This window comes from Oncorhynchus masou, unplaced genomic scaffold (genome assembly GCF_036934945.1).
Source record: "Oncorhynchus masou masou isolate Uvic2021 unplaced genomic scaffold, UVic_Omas_1.1 unplaced_scaffold_5046, whole genome shotgun sequence".
Lineage (NCBI taxonomy): Eukaryota > Metazoa > Chordata > Actinopteri > Salmoniformes > Salmonidae > Oncorhynchus > Oncorhynchus masou.
In genome coordinates, this window is record NW_027011447.1 from 1 (window position 1) to 20,040 (window position 20,040).

Sequence of the window (20,040 nt, forward strand, 5' to 3'; positions counted from 1 at the left end):
AGTTCTGACAATGCAGTAATAACCAACAAGTAATCTAACTAACAATTCCAAAACTACTGTCTTATACACACAAGTGGGATAAAGAATATGTACATAAAAATATATGAATGAGTGATGGTACAGAGCAGCATAGGCAAGATACAGTAGATGGTATCGAGTACAGTATATACATATGAGTATGTAAACAAAGTGGCATAGTTAAAGTGGCTAGTGATACATGTATTACATAAAGATGCAGTAGATGATATAGAGTACAGTATATAAGTATACATGAAGATGAATGAGATGAATAATGTAGTGTGTGTAAAACATTATATTAGGTAGCATTGTTTAAAGTGGCTAGTGATATATATATATATATATCATTTCCCCATCAATTTCCATTATTAAAGCGGCTGGAGTTGAGTCAGTGTGTTGGCAGCAGCCACTCAATGTTAGTGGTGGCTGTTTAACAGTCTGATGGCCTTGATATAGAAGCTGTTTTTCAGTCTCTCGGTCCCAGCTTTGATGCACCTGTACTGACCTCGCGTTCTGGATGTTAGCGGGGTGAACAGGCAGTGGCTCGGGTGGTTGTTGTCCTTGATGATCTTTATGGCCTTCCTGTAACATCGGGTGGTGTAGGTGTCCTGGAGGGCAGGTAGTTTGCCCCCGGTGATGCGTTGTGCAGACCTCACTACCCTCTGGAGAGCCTTACGGTTGAGGGCGGAGCAGTTGCCGTACCAGGTGGTGATACAGCCCGCCAGGATGCTCTCGATTGTGCATCTGTAGAAGTTTGTGAGTGCTTTTGGTGACAAGCCGAATTTCCTCAGCCTTCTGAGGTTGAAGAGGCGCTGCTGCGCCTTCTTCACGATGCTGTCTGTGTGAGTGGACCAATTCAGTATGTCTGTGATGTGCATGCCGAGGAACTTAAAACTTACTACCCTCTCCACTACTGTTCCATCGATGTGGATAGGGGGGTGTTGCCTCTGCTGTTTCCTGAAGTCCACAATCATCTCCTTAGTTTTTTTGACGTTGAGTGTGAGGTTATTTTCCTGACACCACACTCTGAGGGCCCTCACCTCCTCCCTGTAGGCCGTCTCGTCCTTGTTGGTAATCAAGCCTACCACTGTTGTGTCGTCCGCAAACTTGATGATTGAGTTGGAGGCGTGCGTGGCCACACAGTCGTGGGTGAACAGGGAGTACAGGAGAGTGCTCAGAACGCACCCTTGTGGGGCCCCAGTGTTGAGGATCAGCGGGGTGGAGATGTTGTTGCCTACCCTCTAACCAGTCCTATCATCAAGCTTTACTTATTTTGAATCAGCTGTGTACTACTAAGGGCAAAACCCAAAACATGCACCTCTTGGGGTCCCGAGGACCGAGTTTGGGAAATGCTGTACTCAGGGATAGATAGGCCTTCATGACTCCAGACGCTGTGTTAGATAGAGGATAGATAGGCCTGTTAGATAGAGGATAGATAGGCCTTCATTACTCCAGACGCTGTGTTAGATAGAGGATAGATAGGCCTGTTAGATAGAGGATAGATAGGCCTGTGTTAGATAGAGGATAGATAGGCCTGTGTTAGATAGAGGATAGATAGGCCTTCATTAGATAGAGGATAGATAGGCCTTCATTACTCCAGACGCTGTGTTAGATAGAGGATAGATAGGCCTGTGTTAGATAGAGGATAGATAGGCCTGTGTTAGATAGAGGATAGATAGGCCTTCATTAGATAGAGGATAGATAGGCCTGTGTTAGATAGAGGATAGATAGGCCTGTGTTAGATAGAGGATAGATAGGCCTGTTAGATAGAGGATAGATAGGCCTGTTAGATAGAGGATAGATAGGCCTTCATTACTCCAGACGCTGTGTTAGATAGAGGATAGATAGGCCTGTGTTAGATAGAGGATAGATAGGCCTGTGTTAGATAGAGGATAGATAGGCCTGTTAGATAGAGGATAGATAGGCCTTCATTACTCCAGACGCTGTGTTAGATAGAGGATAGATAGGCCTGTTAGATAGAGGATAGATAGGCCTGTTAGATAGAGGATAGATAGGCCTGTGTTAGATAGAGGATAGATAGGCCTGTGTTAGATAGAGGATAGATAGGCCTTCATTACTCCAGACGCTGTGTTAGATAGAGGATAGATAGAGGATAGATAGGCCTGTGTTAGATAGAGGATAGATAGGCCTGTGTTAGATAGAGGATAGATAGGCCTGTTAGATAGAGGATAGATAGGCCTTCATTACTCCAGACGCTGTGTTAGATAGAGGATAGATAGGCCTTCATTACTCCAGACGCTGTGTTAGATAGAGGATAGATAGGCCTTCATTACTCCAGACGCTGTGTTAGATAGAGGATAGATAGGCCTTCATTACTCCAGACGCTGTGTTAGATAGAGGATAGATAGGCCTTCATTACTCCAGACGCTGTGTTAGATAGAGGATAGATAGGCCTTCATTACTCCAGACGCTGTGTTAGATAGAGGATAGATAGGCCTTCATTACTCCAGACGCTGTGTTAGATAGAGGATAGATAGGCCTTCATTACTCCAGACGCTGTGTTAGATAGAGGATAGATAGGCCTTCATTACTCCAGACGCTGTGTTAGATAGAGGATAGATAGGCCTTCATTACTCCAGACGCTGTGTTAGATAGAGAATAGATAGGCCTTCATTACTCCAGACGCTGTGTTAGATAGAGGATAGATAGGCCTTCATTACTCCAGACGCTGTGTTAGATAGAGGATAGATAGGCCTTCATTACTCCAGACGCTGTGTTAGATAGAGAATAGATAGGCCTGTGTTAGATAGAGGATAGATAGGCCTGTGTTAGATAGAGGATAGATAGGCCTGTTAGATAGAGGATAGATAGGCCTGTGTTAGATAGAGGATAGATAGGCCTGTGTTAGATAGAGGATAGATAGGCCTGTGTTAGATAGAGGATAGATAGGCCTGTTAGATAGAGGATAGATAGGCCTGTGTTAGATAGAGGATAGATAGGCCTGTTAGATAGAGGATAGATAGGCCTGTGTTAGATAGAGGATAGATAGGCCTGTTAGATAGAGGATAGATAGGCCTGTGTTAGATAGAGGATAGATAGGCCTGTGTTAGATAGAGGATAGATAGGCCTGTGTTAGATAGAGGATAGATAGGCCTGTGTTAGATAGAGGATAGATAGGCCTGTGTTAGATAGAGGATAGATAGGCCTGTGTTAGATAGAGGATAGATAGAGGATAGATAGGCCTGTGTTAGATAGAGGATAGATAGAGGATAGATAGGCCTGTGTTAGATAGAGGATAGATAGAGGATAGATAGGCCTGTGTTAGATAGAGGATAGATAGGCCTGTGTTAGATAGAGGATAGATAGGCCTGTGTTAGATAGAGGATAGATAGGCCTGTGTTAGATAGAGGATAGATAGGCCTGTGTTAGATAGAGGATAGATAGGCCTGTGTTAGATAGAGGATAGATAGGCCTGTGTTAGATAGAGGATAGATAGGCCTGTGTTAGATAGAGGATAGATAGGCCTGTGTTAGATAGAGGATAGATAGGCCTGTGTTAGATAGAGGATAGATAGGCCTGTGTTAGATAGAGGATAGATAGGCCTGTTAGATAGAGGATAGATAGGCCTGTTAGATATAGGATAGATAGGCCTGTGTTAGATAGAGGATAGATAGGCCTGTTAGATAGAGGATAGATAGGCCTGTGTTAGATAGAGGATAGATAGGCCTGTTAGATAGAGGATAGATAGGCCTGTTAGATAGAGGATAGATAGGCCTGTGTTAGATAGAGGATAGATAGGCCTTCATTACTCCAGACGCTGTGTTAGATTGAGGATAGATAGGCCTGTTAGATAGAGGATAGATAGGCCTGTTAGATAGAGGATAGATAGGCCTGTTAGATAGAGGATAGATAGGCCTGTGTTAGATAGAGGATAGATAGGCCTTCATTACTCCAGACGCTGTGTTAGATAGAGGATAGATAGGCCTTCATTACTCCAGACGCTGTGTTAGATAGAGGATAGATAGGCCTTCATTACTCCAGACGCTGTGTTAGATAGAGGATAGATAGGCCTTCATTACTCCAGACGCTGTGTTAGATAGAGGATAGATAGGCCTTCATTACTCCAGACGCTGTGTTAGATAGAGGATAGATAGGCCTTCATTACTCCAGACGCTGTGTTAGATAGAGGATAGATAGGCCTTCATTACTCCAGACGCTGTGTTAGATAGAGGATAGATAGGCCTTCATTACTCCAGACGCTGTGTTAGATAGAGGATAGATAGGCCTTCATTACTCCAGACGCTGTGTTAGATAGAGGATAGATAGGCCTTCATTACTCCAGACGCTGTGTTAGATAGAGGATAGATAGGCCTTCATGACTCCAGACGCTGTGTTAGATAGAGGATAGATAGGCCTGTGTTAGATAGAGGATAGATAGGCCTGTGTTAGATAGAGGATAGATAGGCCTGTGTTAGATAGAGGATAGATAGGCCTGTGTTAGATAGAGGATAGATAGGCCTGTGTTAGATAGAGGATAGATAGGCCTGTGTTAGATAGAGGATAGATAGGCCTGTGTTAGATAGAGGATAGATAGGCCTGTGTTAGATAGAGGATAGATAGGCCTGTGTTAGATAGAGGATAGATAGGCCTGTGTTAGATAGAGGATAGATAGGCCTGTGTTAGATAGAGGATAGATAGGCCTGTGTTAGATAGAGGATAGATAGAGGATAGATAGGCCTGTGTTAGATAGAGGATAGATAGGCCTGTGTTAGATAGAGGATAGATAGGCCTGTGTTAGATAGAGGATAGATAGGCCTTCATTACTCCAGACGCTGTGTTAGATAGAGGATAGATAGGCCTTCATTACTCCAGACGCTGTGTTAGATAGAGGATAGATAGGCCTGTGTTAGATAGAGGATAGATAGAGGATAGATAGGCCTGTGTTAGATAGAGGATAGATAGGCCTGTGTTAGATAGAGGATAGATAGGCCTGTGTTAGATAGAGGATAGATAGGCCTGTAAGATAGAGGATAGATAGGCCTGTGTAATATAGAGGATAGATAGGCCTTCATTACTCCAGACGCTGTGTTAGATAGAGGATAGATAGGCCTTCATTACTCCAGACGCTGTGTTAGATAGAGGATAGATAGGCCTGTGTTAGATAGAGGATAGATAGAGGATAGATAGGCCTGTGTTAGATAGAGGATAGATAGGCCTGTGTTAGATAGAGGATAGATAGGCCTGTGTTAGATAGAGGATAGATAGGCCTGTGTTAGATAGAGGATAGATAGGCCTGTGTTAGATAGAGGATAGATAGGCCTGTGTTAGATAGAGGATAGATAGGCCTGTGTTAGATAGAGGATAGATAGGCCTGTGTTAGATAGAGGATAGATAGGCCTGTGTTAGATAGAGGATAGATAGGCCTGTGTTAGATAGAGGATAGATAGACCTGTGTTAGATAGAGAATAGACAGGCCTGTGTAAGCTAGAGCACCACTGCACCATTGGTTACAGTAATCGTCTATTTTACAATGAGGCTATGAAATCCAGCTAAAAGCAAAGACATTCAACCTCCTTACAGCTAATAGCTAGCATTAGCAACTCCACAGTGTAACCAATAGGTCCAGAAGCTAGCTAATAGCTAATAATCATCTCTTCTCACAGTCTCTGTCTGGCCAGGAAGACAAGTGAACACTTTCATCTCTTTCCACAACTAAACATAGTGTTTATGTTGTGGAGACCTAGACTAGACTAGACATAGTGGTTATGCTGTGGAAACCTAGACTAGACATAGTGGTTATGTTGTGGAGACCTAGACTAGACTAGACATAGTGGTTATGTTGTGGAGACCTAGACTAGACATAGTGGTTATGTTGTGGAGACCTAGACTAGACATAGTGGTTATGTTGTGGAGACCTAGACTAGACATAGTGGTTATGCTGTGGAGACCTAGACTAGACTAGACATAGTGGTTATGTTGTGGAGACCTAGACTAGACATAGTGGTTATGCTGTGGAGACCTAGACTAAACATAGTGGTTATGCTGTGGAGACCTAGACTAGACATAGTGGTTATGTTGTGGAGACCTAGACTAGACATAGTGGTTATGTTGTGGAGACCTAGACTAGACATAGTGGTTATGTTGTGGAGACCTAGACTAGACATAGTGGTTATGCTGTGGAGACCTAGACTAGACATAGTGGTTATGTTGTGGAGACCTAGACTAGACATAGTGGTTATGTTGTGGAGACCTAGACTAGACATAGTGGTTATGCTGTGGAGACCTAGACTAGACATAGTGGTTATGTTGTGGAGACCTAGACTAGACTAGACATAGTGGTTATGTTGTGGAGACCAAGACTAGACTAGACATAGTGGTTATGCTGTGGAGACCTAGACTAGACTAGACATAGTGGTTATGTTGTGGAGACCAAGACTAGACTAGACATAGTGGTTATGCTGTGGAGACCTAGACTCAACTAGACATAGTGGTTATGTTGTGGAGACCTAGACTAGACATAGTGGTTATGCTGTGGAGACCTAGACTAGACTAGACATAGTGGTTATGTTGTGGAGACCTAGACTAGACATAGTGGTTATGTTGTGGAGACCTAGAGTAGACTAGACATAGTGGTTATGCTGTGGAGACCTAGACTAGACTAGACTAGACATAGTGGTTATGTTGTGGAGACCAAGACTAGACTAGACATAGTGGTTATGCTGTGGAGACCTAGACTCAACTAGACATAGTGGTTATGTTGTGGAGACCTAGACTAGACATAGTGGTTATGTTGTGGAGACCTAGACTAGACATAGTGGTTATGCTGTGGAAACCTAGACTAGACATAGTGGTTATGTTGTGCAGACCTAGACTAGACATAGTGGTTATGCTGTGGAGACCTAGACTAGACATAGTGGTTATGTTGTGCAGACCTAGACTAGACATAGTGGTTATGCTGTGGAGACCTAGACTAGACATAGTGGTTATGTTGTGGAGACCTAGACTAGACATAGTGGTTATGTTGTGGAGACCTGTTACTGTACATTATCATGAATCAAAACCTTTACAGTTGATTGAACAATCCTTACCAACACCTGAGAAACAACATGGCGACCATTAGAAAACGACTCAGAAGGCTGTGTTATTGTCATATCAGTCCATTAGAGAGACCAGTTTAAGGAGAGCTTGAGAAGACAACAGCTGATAGCCAGTGGAGGTGTGTGGGTGGCTGGGTACAGACTGCCTGAGACTGAGACAGAGGAGTGTGTGTGTGGTGTGTGTGTGTGTGTGTGTGTGTGTGTGTGTGTGTGTGTGTGTGTGTGTGTGTGTGTGTGTGTGTGTGTGTGTGTGTGTGTGTGTGTGTGTGTGTGTGTGTGTGTGTGTGTGTACCTGCCCTGCACCCACCACCCACTCACCTTGACATCTACCTGTCCACCACCCACTCACCTTGACATCTATCTGCCCACCACCCACTCACCTGACATACCTGTCCACCACCCACTCACCTGACATGTACCTGCCCCCACACCCCGCCAGCATCTCCTTGACCAGGGTGAGCTTCTGACTGGAGAGAGAGACAGAGAGAGGGGGGGCAGAGAGAGAGAGAGAGAGAGAGAGGGAGGGGACAGAGAGAGAAACAGAGACAAAGAGAGAGAGACAGGGAGGGGGGGGCAGTGAGAGAGAGTGAGGGGGGACAGAGACACAGAGAGAGAGAGAGAGAGAGAGAAAGAAAGAAAGAGAGAAAGAGAGAGAGAGAGAGAGAGAGAGAGAGAGAGAAAGAGAGAGAGAGAGAGAGATCAGCCTCTTGTCAAAACAAAAGGCAGACATGACCACTGTAGCTGATCTGTGACCAACGAAACAAACGTTTGGAACACTGAACAGGGATACCATGAATCATTTACTGGGTAATCATTCACAGTCAATCGTTCGCCTACTCGGCCGTGGTCCAGTGTGTGTGTGTGTGCGTGTGTGTGTGCAGCGTGTGTGCAACCATAGAAACAGAGATAGCTAGACGCGCTAGAAACATATTCAATTTCATCCATGAACACACACGGCACACAAACAAAAAACACACACATACCATCGGACACACCATTGGACAGAGCAGCGGGGGATAGTAACAGTAACAACAGATGTGCAGTACTGATATTTGTCATGTGATAGTGGTCTGCTCTCAAACGTTATACTTTTACTTATTTTGACAAATTACTGATTTTCCAGAGATAACATGGGATAGTTTTCCAGTAGTTTTCCAGAGAAAGGATAGAGCCCCCCAGCCCAGAGATAGTTATAAAGTAGTTGGTTTTCCAGTAGTTTGACAGAGATGGTTTTTCCAGTAGTTTGACAGAGATGGTTTTCCACTAGTTTGACAGAAATGGTTTTCCAGTAGTTTGACAGAGATGGTTTTCCAGTAGTTTGACAGAGGTGGTTTTCCAGTAGTTTGACAGAGGTGGTTTTCCAGTAGTTTGACAGAGGTGGTTTTCCAGTAGTTTTCCAGATGGTTTTCCAGTAGTTTTCCATTATTTTGACAGAGATGGTTTTCCATTATTTTGACAGAGATGGTTTTCCAGTAGTTTTCCAGATGGTTTTCCAGTAGTTTTCCATTATTTTGACAGAGATGGTTTTCCATTATTTTGACAGAGATGGTTTTCCAGTAATTTGACAGAAATGATTTTCCAGTAGTTTGACAGAGATGTTTTTCCAGTAGTTTGACAGAGATGGTTTTCCAGTAGTTTGACAGAGAAAGGATAGAGCCCCCCAGCCCAGAGATAGTGATAAAGTAGTTGGTTTTCCAGTAGTTTGACAGAGATGGTTTTCCAGTAGTTTGACAGAGATGGTTTTCCAGTAATTTGACAGAGGTGGTTTTCCAGTAGTTTGACAGAGGTGGTTTTCCAGTAGTTTTCCAGATGGTTTTCCAGTAGTTTTCCATTATTTTGACAGAGATGGTTTTCCATTATTTTGACAGAGATGGTTTTCCAGTAATTTGACAGAGATGGTTTTCCAGTAGTTTTCCAGTAATTTGACAGAGATGGTTTTCCAGTAATTTGACAGAAATGGTTTTCCAGTAGTTTGACAGAGAGGGTTTTCCAGTAGTTTTCCAGTAGTTTGACAGAGATGGTTTTCCAGTAGTTTTCCAGTAGTTTTCCAATAGTTTGACAGAGATGGTTTTCCAGTAATTTGACAGAGATGGTTTTCCAGTAATTTGACAGAGATGGTTTTCCAGTAGTTTTCCACTAGTTTGACAGAGATGGTTTTTCAGTAGTTTGACAGAGATGGTTTTCCAGTAGTTTGACAGAGATGGTTTTCCAGTAGTTTGACAGAGATAGGATAGTAAGCAACAATGTAAATGTCTCATCCTTGCTGTCAGTATATTGAAGGATTAACTAAAGCAGAAAGTTAAAGTAGAAAACCAATCAAAGAAACATAATGTGTTCCAAATTGTACACTATTCCTTATTTCGTGCACTACTTTGTACCAGGGCCCATAGGGATCAGGTCAAAATTAGTGCCGTATATATAGGGAATAGGTGCCAACTCTGGTCTAAAGTAGTGCCCTATATAGAGAATAGGGTGCCAACTCTGGTCTAAAGTAGTGCCCTATATAGGGAATAGGGTGCCAACTCTGGTCTAAAGTAGTGCACTATAAAGGGAATAGTGTGCCAGCTCTGGTAGTAGACAGCCCAACGTGTCAGGGATTGTGTTGGATCAGAGACCTCTCTTTCACTCTGTGTGTGTGTCTGTGTGTCTGTGTGTCTGTGTGTGTGTGTGTGTGTGTGTGTGTGTGTGTGTGTGTGTGTGTGTGTGTGTGTGTGTGTGTGTGTGTGTCTGTGTGTGTGTGTGTGTGTGTGTGTGTGTGTGCGTGCGTGTGTGTGCGTATGTCGGTGTGTGTGTCTGTGTGTCTGTGTGTGTGTGTGCGTGTGTGTGTGTATGTCGGTGTGTGTGTGTCTGTGTGTGTGTGTGTGTGTGTGTGTGTGTCTGTGTGTGTGTGTGTCTGTATGTGTGTGTGTGTGTGTCTGTGTGTGTGTGTGTGTGTCTTACCCATCCTTGGAGAGGTATTGTCTGAAGAAGTCATTTGCTGCTAGCTTGATGGCTTTCTCTGGCGTGACCAGGGTTAGGTTCACCGCAGACCCTGTAACAATGAGAGGAAGTGAGAGACACAGATAGAGAGAGATGGAGGGGAGGGAGAGTGAGAGTGAGAGGGAGATGGAAGGAGAGGGAGTGAGAGAAAGATGGAAGGAGAGGGAGCGAGAGAGAGATGGAAGGAGAGGGAGCAAGAGAGAGATGGAAGGAGAGGGAGCGAGAGAGAGAGATGGAAGGAGAGGGAGGCGAGAGAGAGAGATGGAAGGAGAGGGAGCGAGAGAGATGGAGGGAGGGAGATTGAGAGAGAGATGGAGGGGAGGGAGAGCGAGAGAGAGATGGAAGGAGAGGGAGCGGGGAGAGAGAGATGGAGGGGAGGGAGATTGAGAGAGATGGAGGGGAGGGAGAGCGAGAGAGAGATGGAAGGAGAGGGAGCGGGAGAGAGAGATGGAGGGGAGGGAGCGGGAGAGAGATGGAGGGGAGGGAGAGTGAGAGAGAGTCAGAGAGAGGGGAGAGAGAGAGAGTTGTCAGAGTGTTGTCTGTGTTCAGCAGTGGTCAGCAACGTTCAATAGGACCTCACCGTGTTTGTCTTTAGTATGTACCTGCCACTTTCTAGTGCGCACACACACACACACACACACACACACACACACACACACACACACACACACACACACACACACACACACACACACACACACATACTTCCACATCCTCACCCAAACCTACCTCTGTACATCCCGAAGTATCCCTCTGAGCGGATGGTCTTGATAAGACAGTCAGACCTACAAGACACAACCAACTAGTTACTAAAACATATAACATCAACTAGTTACTACAACATCCCCTAGTTACAACAACACACAACCAACTAGTTACAACAACATATAACATCAACTAGTTACTACAACATATAACATCACCTAGTTACTACAACATCAACTAGTTACAACAACATAACATCAACTAGTTAATACAACATATAACATCAACTAGTTACTACAACATATAACATCAACTAGTTACTACAAGACACAACCAACTAGTTACTACAAGACACAACCAACTAGTTACAACAACGTATAATATCAACTAGTTACTACAGCATCAACTAGTTACTACAACCAACTAGTTACTACAAGACACAACCAACTAGTTACAAGAACGTATAACATCAACTACAAGACACAACCAACTAGTTACAAGAACGTATAACATCAACTAGTTACTACAACATCAACTAGTTACAACAACACACAACACCAACTAGTTACTACAACATATAACATCAACTAGTTACTACAACATCACCTAGTTACTACAACATATAACATCAACTAGTTACTACAACATATAACATCACCTAGTTACTACAACATCACCTAGTTACTACAACATATAACATCAACTAGTTACTACAACATAACCTCAACTAGTTCCTACAAGACACAACCAACTAGTTACTACAACATAAACTAGTTACTACAACATATAACATCAACTAGTTACTACAACATCACCTAGCTACTACAACATATAACATCAACTAGTTACTACAACATATAACATCAACTAGTTACTACAACATCACCTAGTTACTACAACATCACCTAGTTACTACAACATCACCTAGTTACTACAACATATAACATCAACTAGTTACTACAAGACACAAGTTACTACAACATCACCTAGCTACTACAACATATAACATCAACTAGTTACTACAACATATAACATCAACTAGTTACTACAACATCACCTAGTTACTACAACATCACCTAGTTACTACAACATCACCTAGTTACTACAACATATAACATCAACTAGTTACTACAAGACACAACCAACTAGTTACTACAACATATAACATCACCTAGTTACTACAACATCAACTAGTTCCTACAAGACACAACCAACTAGTTACTACAACATATAACATCACCTAGTTACTACAACATAACATCAACTAGTTCCTACAACACATAACATCAACTAGTTACTACAACACATAACATCAACTAGTTACTACAACACATAACATCAACTAGTTATTACAACACATAACATCAACTAGTTACTACAACACATAACATCAACTAGTTACTACAACACATAACATCAACTAGTTACTAAAACATAACATCAACTAGCTACTACAACACATAACATCTACTAGCTACTACAACACATAACATCTACTAGCTACTACACATAACATCTACTAGCTACTACACATAACATCAACTAGCTACTACACATAACATCAACTAGCTACCACAACATAACATCAACTAGCTACCACAACATAACATCAACTAGCTACCACAACATAACATCAACTAGCTACTACAACATAACATCAACTAGCTACCACAACATAACATCAACTAGCTACCACAACATAACATCAACTAGCTACTACAACATAACATAACTGCATTTGCCTTGATGACAGCTTTGCACACTCTTGGCATGAGTGAGTGAGTGAGTGAGTGAGTGAGTGAGTGAGTGAGTGAGTGAGTGAGTGAGTGAGTGAGTGAGTGAGAGTGAGTACATACATGCTGGTGTAGAGGCGTGATCCGTTTTGCTGGTTCTGCAGGCGGGTCTTGGCCAAGTCAATGGGAAACACACAGCTCACACCAATCAGCCCTGCGATCCCACCGTTTATCAACTTGGCAGGCAAACTGGGGGGAGGAGAGGAGGAAGAGGGAGGGAGGAAGGGAGATGGAGAGAGGAGGAAGAGGGAGGGAAGGGCGGAAGAGGGAGGGGGGAGGGAGGAAGAGGGAGGGGAAGGGAGGAAGAGGGAGGGGAAGGGAGGAAGAGGGAGGGGAAGGGAGATGGAGAGAGGAGGAAGAGGGAGGGGAAGGGAGATGGAGAGAGGAGGAAGAGGGAGGGAGGAAGGGAGATGGAGAGAGGAGGAAGAGGGAGGGGAAGGGCGGAAGAGGGAGGGGGAGGGAGGAAGAGGGAGGGGAAGGGAGGAAGAGGGAGGGGAAGGGAGGAAGAGGGAGGGGAAGGGAGATGGAGAGAGGAGGAAGAGGGAGGGGAAGGGAGATGGAGAGAGGAGGAAGAGGGAGGGAGGAAGGGAGATGGAGAGAGGAGGAAGAGGGAGGGGAAGGGCGGAAGAGGGAGGGGAGGGAGGAAGAGGGAGGGGAAGGGAGGAAGAGGGAGGGAAGGGAGGAAGAGGGAGGGGAAGGGGGAGATGGAGAGAGGAGGAAGAGGGAGGGGAAGGGAGATGGAGAGAGGAGGAAGAGGGAGGGAGGAAGGAGATGGAGAGAGGAGGAAGAGGGAGGGGAAGGGGCGGAAGAGGGAGGGGGAGGGAGGAAGAGGGAGGGAAGGGAGGAAGAGGGAGGGGGAAGGGAGATGGAGAGAGGAGGAAGAGGGAGGGAGATGGAGAGAGGAGGAAGAGGGAGGGGAAGGGAGATGGAGAGAGGAGGAAGAGGGAGGGGAAGGGCAGAAGAGGGAGGGGGAGGGAGGAAGAGGGAGGGGAAGGGAGATGGAGAGAGGAGGAAGAGGGAGGGGAAGGGCGGAAGAGGGAGGGGGAGGGAGGAAGATGAGGAAGAGGGAGGGGAAGGAAGATGGAGAGAGGAGGAAGAGGGAGGGGAAGGGCGGAAGAGGGAGGGGGAGGGAGGAAGAGGAGGAAGAGGGAGGGGAAGGAAGATGGAGAGAGGAGGAAGAGGGAGGGGAAGGGAGATGGAGAGAGGAGGAAGAGGGAGGGGAAGGGCGGAAGAGGGAGGGGGAGGGAGGAAGAGGGGGAAGAGGGAGGGGAAGGGCGGAAGAGGGAGGGGGAGGGAGGAAGAGGAGCAAGAGGGAGGGGGAGGAAGAAGGAAGATACGGAATTAGGGGAGAAGAAGGAGAGAAATAATGCTGCTGTGAAATATCGCTGCACATCACATCTATCACTTTTATAGTGTTACATAGGGGACATTATCCCACAGCTGACACCACGTGGTTACATAGGGGACATTATCCCACAGCTGACACCACATGGTTACATAGGGGACATTATCCCACATCTGACACCACGTGGTTACATAGGGGACATTATCCCACAGCTGACACCACATGGTTACATAGGGGACATTATCCCACAGCTGACACCACGTGGTTACATAGGGGACATTATCCCACATCTGACACCACGTGGTTACATAGGGGACATTATCCCACAGCTGACACCACATGGTTACATAGGGGACATTATCCCACAGCTGACACCACGTGGTTACATAGGGGACATTATCCCACAGCTGACACCACATGGTTACATAGGGGACATTATCCCACAGCTGACACCACATGGTTACATAGGGGACATTATCCCACAGCTGACACCACGTGGTCACATAGGGGACATTATCCCACAGCTGACACCACGTGGTTACATAGGGGACATTATCCCACAGCTGACACCACATGGTTACATAGGGGACATTATCCCACAGCTGACACCACATGGTTACATAGGGGACAATATCCCACAGCTGACACCACATGGTTACATAGGGGACATTATCCCACAGCTGACACCACGTGGTCACATAGGGGACAATATCCCACAGCTGACACTACATGGTTACATAGTGGACAATAGGGGACATTATCCCACAGATGACACCACATGGTTACATAGGGGACAATATCTCACAGCTGACACCACGTGGTTACATAGGGGACATTATCCCACAGCTGACACCACATGGTTACATAGGGGACATTATCCCACAGCTGACACCACATGGTTACATAGGGGACATTATCCCACAGCTGACACCACATGGTTACATAGGGGACATTATCCCACAGCTGACACCACATGGTTACATAGGGGACAATATCCCACAGCTGACACAACATGGTTACATAGGGGACATTATCCCACAGCTGACACCACGTGGTTACATAGGGGACATTATCCCACAGCTGACACCACGTGGTTACATAGGGGACATTATCCCACAGCTGACACCACGTGGTTACATAGGGGACAATATCCCACAGCTGACACCACGTGGTTACATAGGGGACATTATCCCACAGCTGACACCACGTGGTTACATAGGGGACAATAGGGGACATTATCCCACAGCTGACACCACATGGTTACATAGGGGACATTATCCCACAGCTGACACCACGTGGTTACATAGGGGACAATAGGGGACATTATCCCACAGCTGACACCACATGGTTACATAGGGGACAATATCCCACAGCTGACACCACGTGGTTAAATAGGGGACATTATCCCACAGCTGACACCACATGGTTACATAGGGGACATTATCCCACAGCTGACACCACATGGTTACATAGGGGACAATATCCCACAGCTGACACCACGTGGTTACATAGGGGACAATATCCCACAGCTGACACCACATGGTTACATAGGGGACATTATCCCACAGCTGACACCACGTGGTTACATAGGGGACATTATCCCACAGCTGACACCACATGGTTACATAGGGGACATTATCCCACAGCTGACACCACATGGTTACATAGGGGACATTATCCCACAGCTGACACCACATGGTTACATAGGGGACATTATCCCACAGCTGACACCACATGGTTACATAGGGGACATTATCCCACAGCTGACTCCACGTGGTTACATAGGGGACATTATCCCACAGCTGACACTACGTGGTTAAATAGGGGACATTATCCCACAGCTGGCACCACGTGGTTACATAGGGGACATTATCCCACAGCTGACACCACATGGTTACATAGGGGACATTATCCCACAGCTGACACCACGTGGTTACATAGGGGACATTATCCCACAGCTGACACCACGTGGTTACATAGGGGACATTATCCCACAGCTGACACCACATGGTTACATAGGGGACATTATCCCACAGCTGACACCACATGGTTACATAGGGGACATTATCCCACAGCTGACACCACATGGTTACATAGGGGACATTATCCCACAGCTGACACCACGTGGTTACATAGGGGACATTATCCCACAGCTGACACCACATGGTTACATAGGAGACATTATCCCACAGCTGACACCACGTGGTTACATAGGGGACATTATCCCACAGCTGACACCACGTGGTTACATAGGGGACATTATCCCACAGCTGACACCACGTGGTTACATAGGGGACATTATCCCACAGCTGACACCACATGGTTACATAGGGGACATTATCCCACAGCTGACACCACATGGTTAAATAGGGGACATTATCCCACAGCTGACACCACGTGGCTACATAGGGGACATTATCCCACAGCTGACACCACATGGTTACATAGGGGACATTATCCCACAGCTGACACCACGTGGTTACATAGGGGACAATAGGGGACAATATCCCACAGCTGACACCACGTGGTTACATAGGGGACATATTTCCCACAGCTGACACCACGTGGTTACATAGGGGACATTATCCCACAGCTGACACCACGTGGTAACATAGGGGACATTATCCCACAGCTGACACCACGTGGTTACATAGGGGACATTATCCCACAGCTGACACCACGTGGTTACATGGGGGACAATATCTCACAGCTGACACCACGTGGTCACATAGGGGACAATAGGGGACAATATCCCACAGCTGACACCACGTGGTTACATAGGGGACATTATCCCACAGCTGACACCACGTGGTTACATAGGGGACATTATCCCACAGCTGACACCACATGGTTACATAGGGGACATTATCCCACAGCTGACACCACGTGGTTACATAGGGGACATTATCCCACAGCTGACACCACGTGGTTACATAGGGGACAATATCCCACAGCTGACACCACGTGGTCACATAGGGGACATTATCCCACAGCTGACACCACGCGGTTACATAGGGGACATTATCCCACAGCTGACACCACGCGGTTAAATAGGGGACATTATCCCACAGCTGACACCACATGGTTACATAGGGGACAATATCCCACAGCAGACACCACGTGGTTACATAGGGGACATTATCCCACAGCTGACACCACATGGTTACATAGGGGACATTATCCCACAGCTGACACCACGTGGTTACATAGGGGACATTATCCCACAGCTGACACCACGTGGTTACATAGGGGACAATATCCCACAGCTGACACCACATGGTTACATAGGGGACATTATCCCACAGCTGACACCACGTGGTTACATAGGGACATTATCCCACAGCTGACACCAAGTGGTTACATAGGAGACATATTCCCACAGCTGACACCACATGGTTACATAGTGGACAATAGGGACATTATCCCACAGCTGACACCACGTGGTAACATAGGGGACATTATCCCACAGCTGCCACCACGTGGTTACATAGGGGACATTATCCCACAGCTGACACCACTTGGTTAAATAAGGGACATTATCCCACAGCTGACACCACGTGGATTACATAGGGGACATTATCCCACAGCTGACACCACGTGGTTACATAGGGGACATTATCCCACAGCTGACACCACGTGGTCACATAGGGGACATTATCCCACAGCTGACACCACATGGTTAAATAAGGGACATTATCCCACAGCTGACACCACGTGGTTACATAGGGGACAATAGGGGACAATATCCCACAGCTGACACCACGTGGTTACATAGGGGACATATTTCCCACAGCTGACACCACGTGGTTACATAGGGGACATTATCCCACAGCTGACACCACGTGGTTACATAGGGGACATTATCCCACAGCTGACACCACATGGTTACATAGGGGACATTATCCCACAGCTGACACCACGTGGTTACATAGGGGACATTATCCCACAGCTGACACCACGTGGTAACATAGGGGACATTATCCCACAGCTGACACCACGTGGTTACATAGGGGACATTATCCCACAGCTGACACCACGTGGTAACATAGGGGACATTATCCCACAGCTGACACCACGTGGTTACATAGGGGACATTATCCCACAGCTGACACCACGTGGTTACATAGGGGACAATATCTCACAGCTGACACCACGTGGTCACATAGGGGACAATAGGGGACAATATCCCACAGCTGACACCACGTGGTTACATAGGGGACATTATCCCACAGCTGACACCACGTGGTTACATAGGGGACATTATCCCACAGCTGACACCACATGGTTACATAGGGGACATTATCCCACAGCTGACACCACGTGGTTACATAGGGGACAATATCCCACAGCTGACACCACGTGGTCACATAGGGGACATTATCCCACAGCTGACACCACGCGGTTACATAGGGGACATTATCCCACAGCTGACACCACGCGGTTAAATAGGGGACATTATCCCACAGCTGACACCACATGGTTACATAGGGGACAATATCCCACAGCAGACACCACGTGGTTACATAGGGGACATTATCCCACAGCTGACACCACATGGTTACATAGGGGACATTATCCCACAGCTGACACCACGTGGTTACATAGGGGACATTATCCCACAGCTGACACCACGTGGTTACATAGGGGACATTATCCCACAGCTGACACCACATGGTTACATAGGGGACATTATCCCACAGCTGACACCACGTGGTTACATAGGGGACATTATCCCACAGCTGACACCAAGTGGTTACATAGGAGACATATTCCCACAGCTGACACCACATGGTTACATAGTGGACAATAGGGACATTATCCCACAGCTGACACCACGTGGTAACATAGGGGACATTATCCCACAGCTGACACCACGTGGTTACATAGGGGACATTATCCCACAGCTGACACCACTTGGTTAAATAAGGGACATTATCCCACAGCTGACACCACGTGGATTACATAGGGGACATTATCCCACAGCTGACACCACGTGGTTACATAGGGGACATTATCCCACAGCTGACACCACGTGGTCACATAGGGGACATTATCCCACAGCTGACACCACATGGTTAAATAAGGGACATTATCCCACAGCTGACACCACATGGTTACATAGGGGACATTATCCCACAGCTGACACCACATGGTTACATAGGGGACATTATCCCACAGCTGACACCACGTGGTCACATAGGGGACAATATCCCAAAGCTGACACCACATGGTTACATAGGGGACATTATCCCACAGCTGACACCACATGGTTACATAGGGGACATTATCCCACAGCTGACACCACATGGTTACATAGTGGACAATAGGGGACATTATCCCACAGCTGACACCACATGGTTACATAGGGGACATTATCCCACAGCTGACACCAAGTGGTTACATAGGGGACATTATCCCACAGCTGACACCACATGGTTACATAGGGGACATTATCCCACAGCTGACACCACGTGGTCACATAGGGGACATTATCCCACAGCTGACACCACGTGGTTACATAGGGGACATTATCCCACAGCTGACACCACGTGGTCACATAGGGGACATTATCCCACAGCTGACACCACGTGGTTACATAGGGGACAATATCCCACAGCTGACACCACGTGGTCACATAGGGGACATTATCCCACAGCTGACACCACGCGGTTACATAGGGGACATTATCCCACAGCTGACACCACGCGGTTAAATAGGGGACATTATCCCACAGCTGACACCACATGGTTACATAGGGGACAATATCCCACAGCAGACACCACGTGGTTACATAGGGGACATTATCCCACAGCTGACACCACATGGTTACATAGGGGACATTATCCCACAGCTGACACCACGTGGTTACATAGGGGACATTATCCCACAGCTGACACCACGTGGTTACATAGGGGACAATATCCCACAGCTGACACCACATGGTTACATAGGGGACATTATCCCACAGCTGACACCACGTGGTTACATAGGGGACATTATCCCACAGCTGACACCAAGTGGTTACATAGGAGACATATTCCCACAGCTGACACCACATGGTTACATAGTGGACAATAGGGACATTATCCCACAGCTGACACCACGTGGTAACATAGGGGACATTATCCCACAGCTGCCACCA

The 20,040-nt window shown here is 46.3% G+C and overlaps 1 long non-coding RNA gene across 1 annotated transcript; it reads right to left on the bottom strand.

The window, feature by feature from the left end:
• Window positions 1–7,499: 7,499 nt before the first annotated feature.
• Window positions 7,500–12,633, bottom strand: LOC135535719 (uncharacterized). Its single transcript, XR_010454876.1, has 4 exons — window positions 12,617–12,633; window positions 10,785–10,840; window positions 10,017–10,107; window positions 7,500–7,543 (listed from the first exon to the last, which is right to left on the bottom strand). It is a non-coding gene; the product is annotated as an uncharacterized LOC135535719 (long non-coding RNA).
• Between the last annotated feature and the right edge of the window lie 7,407 nt (window positions 12,634–20,040).